General features: G+C 41.2%; 1 protein-coding gene across 2 annotated transcripts in view; it reads right to left on the bottom strand.

The window, feature by feature from the left end:
- Positions 1-20,020, bottom strand: part of COL14A1 (collagen type XIV alpha 1 chain) — a 393,953-nt gene extending 373,933 nt beyond the window's left edge. The window contains exon 1 of one of the 2 annotated variants that reach the window (XM_033933023.1): positions 19,743-20,020. The gene's annotated coding sequence lies outside the window, so the exon portion shown is untranslated. The remainder of the gene's footprint in view (positions 1-19,742) is intronic. The other variant, XM_033933024.1, reaches the window with a different exon arrangement.
- Between the last annotated feature and the right edge of the window lie 701 nt (positions 20,021-20,721).

Consider the following 20,721-nt stretch of genomic DNA (forward strand, 5'->3'; position numbering starts at 1 on the left):
TCGAGAATCTGTCGAGTTGAAAGGAAGTCCAAGCAGCGACGAAGAATGGCATGCTCGAGTATCTTGGATAGGAACGGAAGAAGGGAGACAGGGTGATAGTTGGATGGACAGGAGGGGTCCAGCAAGGGTTTTTTGAGAAGCAGATTAACCACTGCAGGTTTGAAGGCATTATTATAGAACAGAGAAGTAGTCAAATGGTTAGAGTACTGGGTGTGATAAAGGGAAACTAGAATTCAAATCCCACTGCCACTCCATATGAACTTGAGTAAGTCACTCAACCCCCCTCCCCCACCTCCTTAATACCTCAGATACAAAATTTGATTGTGAACTCTCTGGGGTAAGGGAAATACCTATATATGAGACCTATGTACATGTAAATAGACCACATCGGACAAATCTAAAAACTCAATTGGGTTATGTTTCTCAAAGACCAGATTTGAGGATTTCTGATCCAAAAAATAAGAACGTTAGGAGCAAGAAAAGAATTTCATTTGTTGCAAAGTTTTCCATTGCATCCACTGCTATGTAAAGGATTTTGTTGAAACATTGGTATTTCTTAAAACAGAGTTCTAAGATGCAGTGATGGTACCAATCTCCAGCATTATTTTCATACACGAGGGAAAGAAACATCATAAGCAAACTATATCTGATGAATGAAACCATGACAATTTGGCCCCACAGGGATGTTGTGGTTGGCACAAATATTTGTGTAAGTATAGGAAATGTGGGAAAATCACGGACAACTATTTGGCCATTTTTAACAATATTATATGTGCCATGCTATGCTGACAGAAGTTTTGTATGTCTCTCTTCCTAAGACCATCTCAGAGTAAACAAAATCAAGAGATTCTTAATTATGTTTTCATAAGAACATAAGAATAGCCTTACTGGGTCAGGCCAATGGTCCATCAAGCCCAGTAGCCTATTCTCACGGTGGTCAATCCAGGTCCTTAGTACATGGCCAAAACCCAAGGAGTAGCAACATTCCATGCTACCGATCCATGGCAAACAGTTGCTTCCCCCATGTCTTTCTCAATAACAAACTATGGACTTTTCCTCCAGGAAATTGTCCAAACATTTCTTAAAACCAGCTACGCTATCTGCTCTTATCACAACCTCTGGTAATGCGTTCCAGAGCTTAACTATTCTTTGAAAGAAAAAAAAAATTCTTCCTATTGGTTTTAAAAGTATTTTCCTGCAACTTCATCGAGTGTCCCCTAGACTTTATAATTTTTGACAAACTGAAAAATCGATCCGCTTGCTCCCATTCTTCTCCACTCAGGATTTTGTAGAATTTAATCATATCTCCCTTCAGCCATCTCTTTTCCAAGCTGAAGAGCCCTAACCTTTTTAGTCTTTCTTCATACAAGAGGAGTTCCATCCCCTTTACCATCTGGGTCGCTCTTCTTTGAATCTTTTGTAGTGCCGCTATATCTTTTTTGTGATAAGGAGACCCAAACTGAACGCAATACTCCAGATGAGGTCGCACCATGGAGCGATACAGGAGCATTATATCATTCTTAGTCTTGTTAACCATCCCTTTTTTAATAATTCCTAGCATCCTGCTTTTTTGGCCGCTGCTGCACATTGGGTGGAAGGTTTCATCATATTGTCTACGATGACGCCCAGATCCTATTCCTAGGCGCTAACCCTAGTTTCCGGTAACTGTGATTTAGGTTATTCTTCCCAATGTGCATCACTTTGCATTTGTCCACATTAAATTTCAGCCACTTGAACATCCATTCTTCCAATTTCCTAAGGTCTGCCTGCAATTTTTCACAATCCGCATGCATTTTAACAACTTTGAACAGTTTAGTGTCATCTGTAAATTTAATCACCTCACTCATCATTCCAATTTTCAGATCATTTATAAATAAGTTACCGTATTTTTGGCTCCATTAGACACACTTTTTCCCCCCCAAAGTGGATGGAAATTAGGGTGCGTGTTATGGAGCGAATACCCAAAGGGCCCCCCCCGTTACCTATTTTTAATGCAGCCACTCTCCCTCGCTGGACGTGGCGCCCTCCCTCCCTCCCTGAGAGTGGCGCACAAGGCTGGCTTGCTGCCTGGTTCCTGCCGCTTCCTCCAAGAACTGCTGGTTGACGGAGCTGCTTCCTCTTCCGTTCTCTCACAGCATAACAGCGCACCAGGTTGCCTGGCTAGTCCCGCTCCACTTCCCGTAGAACTGAGTTCTCACAGGAAGCAGCGCAGGACCAGGCAGGCACACCACTATGCTGCAAGAGAACGGAAGAGGAGGCAGCCGCATCAGCTAGCAGTTCTCAGAGGAAGCGGCGGGAACCAAGCAGCCAGCCAGCCTTGGCTGCGAACAGAAGTAAAAAAAAAAAAAAAGGTACATTTGGGGGGCGGTAGGGAGGAGGAAGAGGGCCAGGGCCTGCTTGTCGCTTGCCTGAGGGTGAGGAGGAAGAAGCTATGGCCTGCCTGATGCCTGCCTGGGGGGTAGGGAGGGAGGAGGGAGAGGCCGGGGCCTGCCTGTTTGCCCTGCTGAATTAAAAATAGGGAGGGAGGAGGGAGAGGCCGGGGCTTTCCTTCTGCCTGCTTGGGGGGGGTGGCCTAACTGCCTGCCTGCCTACCTACGTGCCCGCCCAGTCCTGTCCCTACCTGCCTGCTTGTCCTGTCCCTGCCACTAGGCCTGTCTGCCCTGTCCTTGCTTGCCCTGTGCCCTGTCCTGGCCTACCACTAGACCACCAGAGGGGGGACAGGGTACAGAGCCTGGCAGGGAGGGGGGACAGGTTGCAGAGCTTGGCAAGGAGTGTGGGATTGGGTGCAGAGCCTGGCAGGGAGAATTTGGTTCAGAATGGTTTTTTTTCTTGTTTTCCTCCTCTAAATCTAGAGTGCGTTTTATGGTCAGGTGCGTCTAATGAAGCGAAAAATATGGTAAATAGCACCGGTCCCAGTACAAACCCCTGCAGCACTCCATTGTTACTCTCCTCCATAACCAATTCCTAATCCACAACTGAACTTTGCCACCTATCCCATGACTCTTTAATTTTCTCAGGAGCCTCTCATGAGGAACTTTGTCAAAAGCTTTCTGAAAATCTAGATACACTATATCAATCTGCTCACTTTTATCCACATGTTTATTCACACCTTCAAAGAAGTCAAGCAAATTGGTGAGAATCAGTTGGACCACTAGAAACACAGAAACATAACAGCAGATAAAGGCCAAATGGCCCATCCAGTCTGCCTATCCATGGCATTGAATATCTACTTTTCTCCCTAAGAAATCCCATGTGCCTGTCCCAAAATTAAGAGTAGCAAATCACCTGAACCAGATAGTATATATGTATATCCCAGAGTATTGACAGAAATAAAAAAATGACACTGCAGTTCTATTAGTAATTTATAACTCATTTTAACATCAAGTATGGTAGCTGAAGATGGCCAACATAACAACAGTTTTTTAAAAGGGCTCCAAAGGTGACTTGGGAAATTAAAAACTGGTGAGCTCGACATTGGTGCTGGACAAAATAATGAGACTTTTATAAAGGACAAACTTACTTAACATATACATGTACATAGGCATGGATTAATGGAACAAAGTCAAAAAGAATTTAGCCAAGGGAAATCTTGCCAAATCAATTTGCTACAATTTTTTTTAAAAGATGAATAAACATATGGGGAGAGTATGGTGCAGTGGTTAAAGCTACAGCCTCAGCACCCTAAGGTTGTGGGTTGAAAGCCGCACTGTTCCTTGTGACCCTGGGCCAGTCACTTAATCCCCCTCATTGCCCCAGGTACATTGCATAGACTGTGAGCACACCAGGACAGATAGAGAAAAATACTTGAGTACTTGAATACATTCATGTAAACCATTCTGAGTTCCCCAGGGAGAACAGTATAGAAAATTACATGAATAAATAAAAATATGGATATAGGTAAGACAGTTGATATCACGTATCTGGATTTTCAGAGAGTATTAGACAAATCACTTCATAAATGATTCCTGAGAAAATTAAAAAGTTATAGCAAAGGAGGCAGTGTCTATTGTGGCTTAAGACCTGTTTAAAAATAGAAAACAGAGTAGCGTTAAATGTCAATATTCTCCATGGAAATTGGGAAATGGTGGGGTTTCCCAAGGATCCGTGCTGGGACCACTGCTTTTTAACATATTTATAAATAGTCCAGAAACAGGAGTAATCAGTGAGATGATGCATGGTTCTACATTAGAAGTCAACACCCAGGAAAAGGATCTAGATGTCATCATTGATGATACATTAACACTCTCTGCAGTGGCAGCCAAGAAAGCAAATAGAATGTTAGGAATTATTATGAAAAGAATGGAGAATAAAACAGTGGATACAGTAGAATCTCAGTTATCTGGCACCCACAGAGATTGATGGATACCGGATAACTGTTTTTCTGGTTAATTGAGAATGTGTTAGATACCTTGCCTAACACAGTCTCAATTTCTTGCCCTCCCCTCCTCCCCCAGCCCTGAAGCACCAGTGCAGCAGTGGTCCTGAGCTCCAAAGCCCTCCTCCCTCCCTCAAGCCCCTTAGTGGCATAAGCAGGTGACGTCCTGAGCCGTGAACTCCCTTGCACCAGTGTGGCAGCAGTCCTGAGCTGCAAAGCCCTCCTTCCTTAGGCCCCTTAGAGGCAGAAGCAGACGGCGGTCCTGAGCCACAAACCCCCTCCCTCCCTTACCTGAGCGCAGATGGTCACAACAGGCTGCTCGTGGCTAGCCCTGGCTGGGCCTTTCCTCTGACATGTCAGAAGTGATGCGTCAGAGGAAAGGACCTGCCAGAGATAGCCACGAGCTGCCTGTTTTGAGGCAGCCTCCTGCTGATCAGCTGCGCTCGGATAATGGAGGGAGAGAGCGAGGGGGTTTGTGGCTCAGGACCGCCGCCTGCTTCTACCAAATAGACATTCATACCTACATTTGTATCTACACACACACATACTCCTTCTCAGGCACCTACAGAAGAAACACACACACAATTAGAGGGAGAAAGTAGAAAGCAGAAGAGAACCACAGAAATTAGAATAGATTGTCAGTTAAAATGTAATGTGAATAAGTAATAATAATAGTAATAACAGCTTATATACCGCAATACCGTGAAGTTCTATGCGGTTTACAAAGATTAAGCAAAGGTACAAATTGATTGACTTTAAGAGGGGAGGAAGAAAGAGGGTTAATAGGACAGGAAATCCATTTTTGAGGAGAGAGTGATCAATAGAACAAGTTAATCGCTATAGAGGGGAGAGAGAAGAGAGGATCAGTTGTCTAGATACTTTAGGAACAGGTGTGTTTTCAGACGTTTCCTAAATTCCTCATAAGTAGTGGGTGAAAGCAATTGTTCTAGGTCTTTACCCCATGATGCTGCTTGGTGCGAGAGAAGATGTTCATGGTGTTTTTTCAGTTTACAACCTCTCACTGGGGGGGAAACGAAGTTGGAATGTGAGCTTCTCTTGTGTCTGTTGGCTGAGAAGACGAAAAGGTCAGTTATATATTAGAGGAAAGTCCGTGTAGTGCTTTGAAGCAGAAGAAGAACAGAGTGATGCACTTGAGTTGCAGAAATACAAAGGAGATATACAGTATTGGAGGTGAGAGCCTGAAAGGCATGCCTCAGGAGAGAGATCTTTGGACGATAGTGTCTGCGGATCTCATGGTGGCAAAACAAAGCGACAAGGCAGTGGTTGTAGCCAGAAGGAAGTAGGCTGCAAAGAGAGATATAACCAGCGATGCCCCTATACAAGTCATTGGTGAAGCCCCACTTGATGTATTGTGTTCAGTTTTGGAGGCCATGTCTCACTAGGATTTGTGAAGACTAAATCTTGTTATACCGCTTGACTTTATCAAGTCATAAGAAAAGGAACTCCACTCCACTGTAAATAGAGTCTTCAACATTCACACCAACAAACATTATGGCCCCCTTTTATCAATATAGTAAAAAAGAAAACCCTATAAGGTATATAGCCAATAAAAACTATTGTCAAATTACTCCTAGAATTGGCTAAATCCCTTTGTGCCTGAGCCAGAAGTCTGTAACTGTACTAAATACAAGAACAGTAATGAAGTTAAGGTCAAATATATCAGTATGAGCCCACCATGAATCATGGGAACCTTTTGGCTCAGGCTAAGTCTCACAGGTGACTAGCACCAGACGTACGTCTAAATGAGAATTGCCTCATACATCATCAAATCTGTGACCATCTTCTATAAACAAAATCATTCGTTTCAAATGAAAAAATACAGGCTTATAGTTCAGGAACAAGGGGAATATAAGGACATAACAAACAAATACCCCATCACAGACTAAACCAACACAATAAATATGATAAGTTATGAAAACTGAAGAAAATATGTGAATAGTGGTTGAAGATTTACACATGCATAATTTTAAGCCTCAAATTTAATAAATACTAAAACATTTAAATTAGTAAGTTAATGTATAACATCTAAAAGTTAATCTAAATAAATATGAGAATCCATTAAAAGAATTATATTGTGCAAATTGTGCTAAATGTGCAAATCTGCCCAGACCCTGAGAAACAAGTAACTACAGTACGATAACTAATTATATGCTCATGAAAAGTGCCAGTGCCAGCACCAATACAGAAATTTCTGTCTATAATAGCAACAAAATCTTTCTCATTAAAATAAAGTGCAATGACTCAAGTACCAATTGGATTTCAAACATTCAAATGCAAATATAAAAAATATGTGAATATCACTCATATAACCCAACTATAGTGGCTAATAAAGCATCAGTACTATAACAATTAACTATAACATATAACCAGGGGCTCAGACTATTACCAACCCCACACGTATACACACACAATACCACTCAAACCGAGAACATATCGTCATTCATCACCACTCGACAGAGCTCCGTTTCGTATCTTCATCAGGAGCAGGATGCCAAATAATATAATATAATGGCCCAGTGGAAAACACCGACAACCAAATTTCACAGTTAGTCGGTCCAAAGTTTCAAAACCAAAAATCAAGGAAAATACTCAGAGCTAGCGTGTACAAATCAAACAACGCTGCGATTGAAAAAACATGGCGTCTATGGGGTTTAAGAACGCCTCGGAGAGCCAGCCATGGATGCGCCCACAGACTGTGTGGTGACGCAAAAGAACGGCACCCGCAGAGGGACAAACATAATAAAGGCAAAATTATGTACCATAAGAAAAACGTATAAAAAGATAAATGTAAAAAATTATTATATGAAAGAAAAAAAGGGGGAAAAAAGGAGAAAATCATATAATAAACTAATCCATGTAAAGAACTGACCAGACAGGTATAGAATTAACAAGTAAAACATTTGTCAACATTTTCATTTAACCCTATGGGAAAATATGCTTGAAGACAAAATATCCAGAAATTTTCACGAGTCAGCAGGTAAGTATGTCTGTCCCCTTCAAATGTAGTGGAAACCTGTTCCAAAATACACCAACGTAATTGAGAAAAACTATGTTGATGGGACATATTGTGAGACACCATAGGAGCTGTAATTTTACCAGTTTTTAAACAACTCCGGTGTTCAATTAGGCGAGTGCGAATACTTCGGGTAGTGCAGCCCACATAAATAAGTCCACAAGGACAGGAAATCACATACACTACAAAATTTGAACCACAAGAAGTCCTAGATTTCAAATTGTATGCGCGTTTGGTAATGGGATGTACCCATTGATTGCCAGAGAGAGACGTATCACAAACAGAACACTTCCCACAGGGGGCATGCTGTCCCATGTCCAATATAGGGCTGGATCTAGGTGGAAAGACAGAGGAAACTAAATATTCAGAAAGATTCCTTCCCCTGGTGAATGCAATGCAAGGGTTCTCCTGGAATACTGTGTGGAGTTGTAACACATGCCAATGCGTTCTAATACTGGCAGCCACTGCTGCCGACTGTGTGGAATGAGAAAGAACGCATATATGATTAGAGGATGTTTCTTTATTAGTACCTTGCAGCATAAGCTCCCTGTTTGCATGCTTGGCCCTGAGGTAAGCCTTCCGGATCACCCTTCTAGGGTAACCCCTGGCTAAAAATTTATTCCAAAGGGCATCAGCTTCCATCTTAAATGCTTCTTCTGTAGTACAGATACGTCTCACTCGAAGGAACTGGCCGATGGGAATTGCAGCTTTGAGACGTCTGGGGTGACAACTGGAAAATGCTAACAAATTATTCCTTTCTGTAATTTTATGATGGACTTTAGTTAAAATTTTGTTATTGTCAAGGATCACCGTGGTATCTAAAAATGTGATAGATTGTCTGTGATAAGTCATAGTAAACTTCAAATGTTGAGTCAAAGAATTCAACCAATTCACAAAAGAATGAAGATGTACTTCTGAATGTGTCCATATGAAAAAAATATCGTCGATAAAACGTGTCCAACCTACTACATAAACTAACTGAGAGTCAGGATAGAGAAAATCTTCTTCGAACTGGCTCATAAAGAGGTTGGCTATACTGGGAGCCGCAGTAGTGCCCATAGCGACTCCCTGTATCTGTTGGTAAAACCGTTCATCAAACTTGAAATAATTCCTGGAAAGTACAAGCTTGGCCAAATTCATCAAAAAAGAAGTAGGAACCCTGATGGGGGCCTGACGAAGATCAAGAGTTTTTCTAACGATATTCAAAGCTTGATCTTGTGGAATACTAGTGTAAAGGGCCACCACATCAAGGGAGACAAGATAAGCCTCAGCAGCATTTATGTGTAACATTTGGAGTTTGCGTAAAAAATCAGTGGTATCCCTGATGTAAGATCTTGCTTGACTTACATAAGATCGTAAAAAATAGTCCAAAAATTGAGACAAAGGTTCTAATATGGTATTTTTTAGGGAGACAATAGGTCTCCCTGGAGGACTACTAAGGGATTTGTGGATCTTCGGTACTGTATAAAACACTGGAGTCCTAGGATGTGGATTCTGAAGGAAACGACTTTCCGCCTTCGTAAGTATCCCAGATTGAAGAGCCTCATTGATCAACTTGCTTATTTCACATTGAAGATCTTTAAGGGGTCTTCTAAAAGTAACACATAACATTGAGGATCACTTAGCTGACGGATCACTTCAGTTTGATACTGTAACTTATGTTGTATTACAATTGATCCTCCCTTATCTGCCGGTTTTATAATTAAACGTTGATCACACCGGAGGTCATGGAGAGCTTTAAATTCCATCGTTGTTAAGTTTACAAAAGGCTTCTTTATATGTCTGGATTCAATGCTAGTCAGATCTTTGAGAACTAGATCACGGAAAGTAGCTATATGTGGATCCAAGGGACGCGGAGGGGTCCAAGAAGATTTAGGACGAAGAATGGAAACATCACCATCAGTTACATTCTGAGCGAAGTATAGTTTTACCTGTAGGTTACGGATAATACGGGCAAGGTCACATCTGGTCTTAAAAGGATTATGTTTGACCTTGGGGACAAAAGAGAGACCCTTCCCTAAGACTGAGGCTTGAACCTCAGTTAATGGACACCCCGAGATATTGGTGACTAATACGTCTTGGGATTGGTGGATCGGGTTTGAGGGCGATTCGCTTGATTGTATTGGACTCTGCCTCGTCCCCTCCGACGTCGAGTCCACTGTCCTTGACGGTTGCGTTGCCCTAAAAAATTACGATCCCTAGATTGTGATCTGGAATCACTTCCACTACTCGAACTTTGATTGTCTTCAGAAAATCCCTGGTATGTATTCAATTGGGGTCTAGAATTAGGGAAAGTAGTCCCTTCCGTGGTTTGTTGGTCAGCCTGAGTGTGTAACCATAAATACACACTTCCTTGAGAATAATCCTGTGTGTCCCTTTGCAATTTTTTAAGTTTCCCCTGTTTTTGTTTTTTCCGAAACTCTTCCAGGGAAGATTGTAATTCTGCTAATTGATCCTGAAATTTAGAAAGATCAGGACCTGAATTCAACGCTTGGAATTGAACATCGGCCTCTCTGGTTTTACATTTATCTTTTTACGTTTTTCTTATGGTACATAATTTTGCCTTTATTATGTTTGTCCCTCTGCGGGTGCCGTTCTTTTGCGTCACCACGCAGTCTGTGGGCGCGTCCATGGCTGGCTCTCCGAGGCGTTCTTAAACCCCATAGACGCCATGTTTTTTCAATCGCAGCGTTGTTTGATTTGTACACGCTAGCTCTGAGTATTTTCCTTGATTTTTGGTTTTGAAACTTTGGAACAACTGTGAAATTTGGTTGTCGGTGTTTTCCACTGGGCCATTATATTATATTATTTGGCATCCTGCTCCTGATGAAGATACGAAACGGAGCTCTGTCGAGTGGTGATGAATGACGATATGTTCTCGGTTTGAGTGGTATTGTGTGTGTATACGTGTGGGGTTGGTAATAGTCTGAGCCCCTGGTTATATGTTATAGTTAATTGTTATAGTACTGATGCTTTATTAGCCACTATAGTTGGGTTATATGAGTGATATTCACATATTTTTTATATTTGCATTTGAATGTTTGAAATCCAATTGGTACTTGAGTCATTGCACTTTATTTTAATGAGAAAGATTTTGTTGCTATTATAGACAGAAATTTCTGTATTGGTGCTGGCACTGGCACTTTTCATGAGCATATAATTAGTTATCGTACTGTAGTTACTTGTTTCTCAGGGTCTGGGCAGATTTGCACATTTAGCACAATTTGCACAATATAATTCTTTTAATGGATTCTCATATTTATTTAGATTAACTTTTAGATGTTATACATTAACTTACTAATTTAAATGTTTTAGTATTTATTAAATTTGAGGCTTAAAATTATGCATGTGTAAATCTTCAACCACCATTCACATATTTTCCTTAGTTTTCATAACTTACCATATTTATTGTGTTGGTTTAGTCTGTGATGGGGTATTTGTTTGTTATGTCCTTATATTCCCCTTTTTCCTGAACTATAAGCCTGTATTTTTTCATTTGAAACGAATGATTTTGTTTATAGAAGATGGTCACAGATTTGATGATATATGAGGCAATTCTCATTTAGACGTACGTCTGGTGCTAGTCACCTGTGAGACTTAGCCTGAGCCAAAAGGTTCCCATGATTCATGGTGGGCTCATACTGATATCTTTGACCTTAACTTCATTACTGTTCTTGTATTTAGTACAGTTACAGACTTCTGGCTCAGGCACAAAGGGATTTAGCCCCTTTTATCAAGCCACGTTAAGGGGTTGTTGTTTTTCGCTGGCTGCTTTGGTAAAAGCTCCGACGCTGATAGGAATTCTATGAGCAACGGAGCTTTTACCACAGTGGCCGCCATTAAAAAATAAAACCTAATGCGGCTTGATAAAGGGGGGAGGGGTCTATATTTTATAATTCTCTGCAGTTGAGTATCAATGTACTGCTTCCACTCTTGCAAAACATATGCCTTAATTTAAAAATATATATATGTTCTTAATAATATTTTAAATTGTTTCGAAGAAGCCTCTGCTCTTAATGAGCCAGGAAGTCTATGCCATAAATTAGGAACAAGCCAGAAAAACACTCTCAGGGATAATTTCCCAGCACATTGCAAATACAGAGGGCACAACTGTTTGGTGGTCAGTAAGAGTTCACGAAGTTCAGCCCAGTACATAAGGTAGGGCTTATTCTGCCCCGGGCAACCTTGCACTATTCTTTATAATGCCTCTTTAAAATATGTTAATGTTCTTCTCAGTTTTTAGGATTTTGGTACTGCAGTACTTCCTGTCATGGTACGTGAGCAAATTATTTGTTCAAAAACGTACTGTATTTAGGTTTAACAGAAGGATTTCATTCATTCACATCAAAAGATACAACAGACAAAAAAAATATAATAACAAGACGGAGAAAAACAAACCTCATACACAGGCGGCCGGGACTACACAAGTACCCTAAGCCACCTGTATCACCACTGGTTTGAGAAAAAACTCCGTACATAAACATATAAATGTCCTCTCATTCATTTCAAAATTCAAATTTTATATTTCCAAATTTCATTTTGTCATAAGTATCAAAAAATGTATATAAAGAGAAGGAATTCCAGTCCAAGCTGTTTAAAACTGTTTGTAATGACAACAGCCTGGTATAAATATAGATGTAAGCACTTCTAAATGGTAACGTGAAAGCAAACAATATAAAACTTGGAAAAACTTATCTTAGTTTGGCCGCTTCCCAACAGAAAGCACCTCTGTTTCTCCTCAAAAGGCTACTTCAGGGGGAAAAATTATAATTGTTTAAGTTAAACCTAAATTACAGTACATTTTTGAACAAATAATTTTTTTAGATAATTACAACTGTATCCCTATATATATCAGTCATGTTTATAAGTACATTTTAATTTTTATTGTAATCCACTGATTCCCTCTTTCCTCATGTTCTCAAGTGTTTTTTTTACGTTTTGTTTTACTTTTTTTGTTTTCTACTCTATTTAATTTGTTTATTTTAAATTTTAAATCTTTTATTGTAAACCGCTTAGATTTACATCCTGGTTTTATATTTGCGGTATGTTAAATTGAACTTGAACTTGTTACCCTTGTTACTTTACTTTTATTGGTCTTTTCTTCTGCAAAGACCTCCTATTTCTCTCAGCCAAGCTTGAGTCCTTTGTCTACCTGCTGCTATTTCCTGTTTATCTTTTTACTATTTTTGCTCTGATGGGTCACCCAGGATATTGTTTGTTGTTTATTGAAAGCTTCTATACCACTACTAATGACTGGGAAGTCAATGCACAGCGGTTTACATAAACTTCTGTAATGGCGATACAATACAGGAGCTTCTGTAATGAGACGGCTGAGGGGAGATATGATTGAAGTGTAAGAATATAAGAATTGCTGCTGCCGGGTTGGACCAATGGTCCATCGTGCCCAGCAGTCTTCTCACGTGGCGGCCCTTAGGTCAACGACCAGTGCCCTATTTGAGTCTAGCCTTACCCGCGTACGTTCTGGTTCAGCAGGAACTTATCTAACCTTTTCTTGAATTCCTGGAGGGTGCTTTCCCCTATGACAGCCTCCAGAAGAGCGTTCCAGATTTCTACCACTCTCTGGATGAAGAAGAACTTCCTTACGTTTGAAAAACATGCCCACAATCCACCCCTAACCATGCCTACTTTTTGGTAGGCACCTACCGTCCAATTAAGTGCATTTTACAAGGTACTAATTGTTAATTATTGGTGCCAAATTTCAAGTTTATTTCATATTTGATAAAATCGCTTTTTTCAAAGATTACAAAGCGATGAACAATAAATAATTTTCAAATAAGGGAAACATACAATATAGGGACGGACAGACATGCACTCTAACTCAAAGTGGTCTCCGACTTCCCGCACAACACATTTCAGATATTATCAAAGGCTAATTTAAAGAAATACTTAAACTTTTTAATGATCTAATTCCCCTCAAATTTCTCTTGGTAACTTATTCCAATGATTCAGTGCCACCCAGAAAAAAAGCTCGCTCTCTCATGGCACTTGAGCAAGGGACATCAACGCTTAATCTGTAGTATATTTTTCTGGCTTTATCTACATTCATATTCAGATTTTTTATTTACCCGTCTTTCATACGCTTCCATTGGGCGTGGCCCTAACTAACACATATGCTTGTATCTAACTAGAATTACCCAGAATCATACGAAAAACAGGCTCTTTTGTAGAAAAACTCCACAAAAATACTGCACCATCATGTTCTGCTATCCATTCCATTACCGTCCCATAAACATCACCCCCTACTGGCCACGAGCCACTACTCCTCACACTCCATTGCGCCCTTACTAAAGGAGGAATTACCAATCTTTAATCTTGTAGCGATCTTTAACATCTTACTGGTGTATAAAGTATAATTGATCTATTTAAATATGCTGGTCTGGCATCCCAAAGCGATTATGTGCCATACATAACATTTTATATGCGATTGGTATTTCACAAGGAACCAATGAAATTCAAATAACAAAGGGGTTACATGATCATATAAACGTGCATTAACCAAGGGCTCCTTTTACAAAGGCGCGTTAGCGGGGTTAACGCGCGTGACTTTTCATCACGCTCTAACCCCTGCGCTGGCCAAAAACTACCGCCTGCTCAAGAGGAGGCGGTAGCAGCTAGCGTGTCCGGCGGTTTAGCGTGCGCTATTACGCGCGTTAAACCGCCTAGCGCGCCTTTGTAAAAAGAGCCCCAAATGTTTTACTGCCAAATTTCGAAGAGTTTGTATCCTCTGATTTGAGACGCTGGCAGGCCTGCATAAATAATATTTCCATAATCTAACCTACTACTAAGTAGAGCATATATAAGGATTTGCAATACTTTCTGATTATAATAACTTCTTTTTTTTTTTTTAATCTTTATTAATTTTCAAAACTAATACAAAGTGCCAAGAATTATACAGACATTAATAATCAACGTAAGCACTTAAATTCCATCAAAAACGATGCAGAAGAAAACTATCCCTCCACTCCCATGCAACAATTTAATCAAGAAATAAACCAGAAAGATATCCTTCCCCCCCCCACACACCCCGTCCTGGATATGTATAAAAATAAGCAAAGACAACTATGTTGAAGTAACAAAGGATATCAATGGGCCCCAAACCAATTTAAATAATTATAATAACTTCTAATTGATCTTAATAGTCATAGTGTATAAAAATTATTTTGAATTAGAGTTGAGATTTGATCTACGAAATCCATACAGGAGTCTATTATAATTTCTAAATATTTGAACTTCTGAACCAGCTCAAACTGAAGATCAAATAATACTGATTTAAAAGAGAAGACCAGCACACCAAAGATTTCCTGATGTTAATTATCAACTTGTTATGCATGATCCAATCTTTAACTTTATGCATAGCAAGTTGTAAATCAGTTACTGCATATCCAGAGATATTAGAGGAGGGGTGTCAAAGTCCCTCCTCGAGGGCCACAATCCAGTCGGGTTTTCAGGATTTCCCCAATGAATATGCATGAGATCTATTAGTATACAATGAAAGCAGTGCATGCAAATAGATCTCATGCATATTCATTGGGGAAATCCTGAAAACCCGACTGGATTGTGGCCCTCAAGGAGGGACTTTGACATCCCTGCTTTAGACCTTGGGCATCCCTCCTGCTGTCATCATAATTTAGAGGTACGGAGGAGGTTTTGTGGGAGTGGGGGTGGTTTGGGTGGCTGGGGGGATGGGCATCCGGTGGCATCAGTCAGCAATCTCTCTCTTGTCTTGTCTCTCTATGCCAGCTAGCATCCCCTCTCTGTCTCTTTCTCTCTTCCCATTTCACCATCCATCTGTAGGCATTCTTCTGTCCCTGGCATGCAGCATTGCCCCTCTTTCCTCCCTCTCCCCTGCACCATTCAGCATGCCCTTTCTCTCTCTCTCCCCGCATCCAGCATTGCCCCATCTGTCTCTCTCTTCTTGCCATCCATGTATCATCTTCTCTATCTCTCTTCCCCTCTCCCCATCATCTATCATTGCCTGTCTGTCTTTATGTTCTTGGTATGCAGCACTGCCCCTGTCTCTCTCCCTACACACACACACACAATCATTCAGCATTGCCCCTAATTCACTTCCCCCATCCAGCATTGTTCCTCTCTATCTCTCTCTCCTCCTCCTATGTAATATTTCCCCTCTCTGCTATCTCTGTGTCTCCAGCCTATCCAACATTGCCTCTGCCTCCTCTCCACCACTATTAGGTATTACCCCATCTTTTTCTCTCCCCTCCCCATCCGGTATTGCCCTGTTTCCTTTCTCTCTTTTTCCACTCCCATCCCATCTTACCTCATTTCTCTTACCCCTCTCATCCACCCCATGCTGCTCAATTTCCTCACCCCTTCCTGCTGCAGCTTCACTGGGCCTGTGATAATAAACAGGACTACAGCTCTTTGCCTGCTGCTACTGCTACTGCTTCCTATGCTGGTCCCAGAAGTTTACATCACAGGTGGCATGAGGAGAGAGAGAAAGAAATGGGGGTAACATGAGATGGAGAAGGATGGAGAAAGAAATGATGGAAGGGAAGAGAGGCAGTGGCTTTGGCAGGTGGGAAAGTTTGTGGTTGGAGCCTATGGGACAGGAGGTGGGAAACTCCCAAGTGCTTATAGATGTTTCTGTGTACTGACTGATCTAAGAGCTTACTTCTGAGTTTCATAAGAAACAGCACTTGATGCCTTTCAGACAGAAACAGTTAAGCATTGTGTGTTTATTTATACAGTTTTCTATACCATTCTCCCAAGGGAGCTCAGAATGGCTTACATGAACTTATTCAGGTACTCAAGCATTTTTTCCCTGCCTGTCCTGGAGGGCTCACAATCTATCTAATGTACCTGGAGCAATGAGGGAATTAAGTGACTTGCCCAGGATCATGAGGAGCAGTGTGGGCTTGAACCCACAGTCTCACGGTGCTGAAGCTGTAGCTTTAACCACTGTGCCACACTGCCCCCCCCTATAGAAATATACATTCATTCTGAATACTAACTTTCTAGCATGGACCAAATCTAAAGGGCTCTGTATCTGAATAACATTTCTCAAAAACTTCCTTTAGTGCTGCTATAATATATTCAGACAATTGAATAATGTCAGACTGTTTTACCTGTAATAACATTTCAGTACAGGAAACATTATATGCTGTTGACATCAGCGAATGGCTCCAGAATGTAAAACCTTTGGTTGATAAATTTATATCTACATGCACTGGTGTAAATTTCAGCCAATCAGTCCATATAATGCCAAGGGCCCAGGCAGTGGCATAGTAAGGGGGTGGTATGCCTTGGATGCCATCTTGGTGAGGGCACAGGCACCCATCCTCCTCTCTACTCACCCCCCCCCCAGCAGCTTCCCTTCCCCCATACCTCTGTAACGTTCCTGGCACGAGCAGCAACCCCCAATCTGCTGTGGTGCCAGTGTCGGCTCTTCCTCTGACATCACTTCCTGGACCAGCTCCAGGAAGTCAGAGGAAGAGCTGATGCTGGTGCCACAGCAGCTGGGGGGTTTGCTGCTCACTCCAGAAATGTTACAGAGGTTTGGGGGAAGAGAAGCAGAGTGCACGGCAGGAGGGGAGGAAAGAGCATGTGGAGGTGGGGGTGGAGAAGAGGGCGGGAGTGGCACCTCCCTGGGTGCCTCTCATCCTTGCTACGCCACTGGGCCCAGGGAACCAGAGGTCCACCTATATCCATCCCTGTATCTTCAGGGTATCTCCTTCAACATTCAAGGGGCTCTTTATGATATTTTGCTTGGGGTGCACTTAACTGGAACATCTGTTACTGTTTACATGGCTACAGAATGTCCCCTCAAGCAGGTGCTCAAAACGAGAGGGTTTTATGCATAATTAAGAGTATAAGGATACGCAGTTACCCCAAATTTTATAAAGTTAGGTGTCCAGCTTTAGGCTTAGAACTGAATTCTATATATTGCACCTAAAAAATCAGAACCCAAAAATAAAATTCAAATTCAAATTTATTTATAACCCGCTACACCTTGAAGTTCTTAGACAGATTTGTCAAAACAAATACATTCTGAATTATATTATTTCTATGGCTGAAATTTCTTAGCGTGGCACCAGTTATAAACTAGCACACCTGGGAGCCACGGTTTACTTTAAATTAACTAAACTTAAGTTTATATACCGCATCCTCTCCATAAAGTTAGAGCTTGGCACAGTTTACAGGTACTTTAATAAATGAGGGAAGAACATAATAAGAATTGATTAGTGGTTATAAAGGGGGTGGTGAGCTTTACATTTTTGAGAAAAGCCAGGTTTTCAGATACTTTAGACACATCAAGTTTATTTTAAAATTTGATTAAATCGCAATATCATATTTCAAAGCGATGTAAATTTTTTTTAAAATCGGGGTACCGCCAACACTCAAATCACACTAGGACATGGACAGTAACAGGCGACAAAAGGAAGGCGGATGGAACTTCAATAAATTAAAGAAAGAGAGAGCATCGAAAATTAGAACTCTCCTCCAGGGTGCACGACAGACTAGGGACGGGGACCCAGAAAGCTTTTATTTTGAGCCGGATTCTATAAACAGCATCCGATTGTGTGCACCCAAATTTAAGCATCTGGCTGCATGCTATTCCACAAGACATGGTGCCTCAATCTACTAGCTAGCACATAACTTAAAATAGGGTGTGACCACGGGTGTCCCAAAAAGTTACACATATAGTTACAAAATACGGCCTCGCCGCGCCTAACGTGGGTACCAGCATGAACCTCAGGTTTCAGCAATTCTGGCACTCTTTAGACACATGCACTTTGGTGCCAAAATTCTCTAGCAAGGAACTTTCAGTGCCATTTATAGAATTCCCTCCATTGTGTGCCAAATAACACACATTCTTTGAGGCAGTGGTCTCAAACTCGCAGCCCGGGGGCCACATGTGGCCCGCCAGATACTATTTTGAGGCCCTCTGTATGTTTATCATAATCACAAAAGTAAAACAAAACAGTTTCTTGATCATATATCTCTTTAGCTATAAATTACAATATTATTATTAAGAGTTAGCCGAAAGGAAAGATTTATATACTATAAAGAGTTTTACCTCATGCCAAATTGTCATTTCTTTAATAAGACATTAACTATTTTTTTCTGAGGCCCTCCAAGTACCTACAAATCCACAATGTGGCCCTGCAAAGGGTTTGAGTTTGAGACCAATGCTTTAAGGTGAGCTTGGACTAGGTGTGCCTAGTACACACTCTTATTGGTTGCACCACATTAGTCCGTCCCTAGCACAGGCACGTGCAACCTTATCGACCTCCTCATCAAGAGTTCCTTCCGGTCATACACACAGGGCAGGGTTAGGGGGTGTCATCGGTACAATTGCCTCGCATCTCAGCCATGCTAGTTGGTTTGGGGGCTCACTTCCATGTCCCAGCACGACCCTACACAAAGGCATATCCCCGAGGGACCCCGAAAGCAGTAGTGCATTCAACACTCTCAAAGCACGCCATGGACATTGTTAACATGACATTTAGACACCCCGGCAGGATATAAGAAGTTTCCTGAAATCTCCTCTGTAGCTTTAGCTCCTCTTTCCGCAGAAGAGTACTGAAAAAGAATCGCTCTTCCGTCGGAAGGAGAAGGTGGAGCTGAGGCTCGCAGGATTGCCAGATTCAGCGCCAGACTAATTGTAAATCTTTTTTTTTTTTTTTTTGTAATGGATAATTTGCTCCGGGCTATAAAATACTTACTGAAATCAAGCTGCGCCATAGCTCCCCGCCCCCACCCTAAAAACAATACCAGCTTTGCAAAGCTAAATAGGCAGAAGAAAGCGCTTCTAGTCTCTGATCTCCTTTCACCTTGCAGCGAGATACAAGAAAAGCGCTTTAGTTAGGCTAAACGTATATTCATCCCTGGGCAAAAGGAAAAAAAAAAAAAAATCAATCACCCAATCTGAATATTTAAAAGGAATTTTTTTTTTTTAATGGGTTAGGGAGAAACTAAATGCACCATTTCGTTACTTTTTCAACACTGCCAATAAGTGTGAGATGGTTGTGCAAAATACACGGATAACTAAAATATATACATTATCTGCAGGAAGCCACTCTTAACAGACACTACACAGGTCTCTCTCTTTTTTTTTTTTAGACATTCCCCCTCATCGCATCCTCTGCTTTTGTTTGCAGGTGATACACACTCACACACACACACAAAACGGGAGTTTAAGTTACTGCGGAGCAGGTTGAAACATTTGCACGCTCAATGCTGAAGCAGGCGCCTACAAATATCCGTGCATTTTGCTCAGCGGCGCGCATCTGACAGGTCGGACAGAAAGACCACCACCCTTCAAATAAAGAGGAAGCAAACCAGACAGACCTTTGAAGTCATGAGTGGCACCGTTTCCTGATGGGGTCTGAAACTTTTCCTTGTTGATGTTTTTATATATATATATTTTCTTCCTTCAGACAGGGTCCTTCTCCCCCACCTTCTTTCTTGGTATCCGGTGAGGTGCTTGCTCTATAGAGTGGAGATTTTTTTTTTTTTTTTTTTTAAATCTCTCCCTCCAGCTGCTGCTTCCTTCTAGGCTCTGGGTCCGATAAGAAGAAAAGAGAAAGAAGAAAAGAAGGCAGCCAATTATAGAGCAGAAGGTGGAAGTTAAAAAAAGGCAGAAGAAGAAAGGAAAGGCATGGATAATTACTGACATATCACTCCCTTCCCTCCCCCCTCCCCTCTCCCCCCAACATCTTCCTATCCTACCAGTCCTGGCTACAGTATTCCAGGGACCGATGAGTGATAACATGTCATGAGATATTTCATTGCAGTTTGGCTGCTAGCTACAACACTCCAATGTTAAAACCAAGAATGAAATCTCTGCCGAGGACACTGTATTCTTTAATATGTTTCCATCCAAAGCACTGCAAATAGCAAAATGGGAATCTCATCTGAATATTTATTTGAAAAAAGATGAGCAGTGTTAGGGATAGTCATTTTCTTAGGTAAAACTATGCTGGGTTTTTTTTTTTTTTTTAATCTATTAAATTTCCAGACTACCATTGTGCAAACAAACAATTTCAATATACATAATATTACACGAAATGCATATTAAACATATAGACATTAATGCACAACTATTTCCCCTCCCCCCAAATAATCATAAAAAGTACATACCTACAGGAAACCATCCATATATCCCCCGAATTAAATTCCAATGCAAAACCCTCCCCCCCTCCCATCCACCCTGGATGTGTATGCTTAAGGGTCAATAAAATAAAATCAGTTATTCCTTACAGAACTTAGTCAATGGTTCCCAAACATCCATAAATTTCTTATACCATCCCTGTTGTACGGCCATCGA

This window comes from Geotrypetes seraphini, chromosome 2 (assembly GCF_902459505.1).
Source record: "Geotrypetes seraphini chromosome 2, aGeoSer1.1, whole genome shotgun sequence".
In the NCBI taxonomy this organism is placed as follows: Eukaryota; Metazoa; Chordata; class Amphibia; order Gymnophiona; family Dermophiidae; genus Geotrypetes; species Geotrypetes seraphini.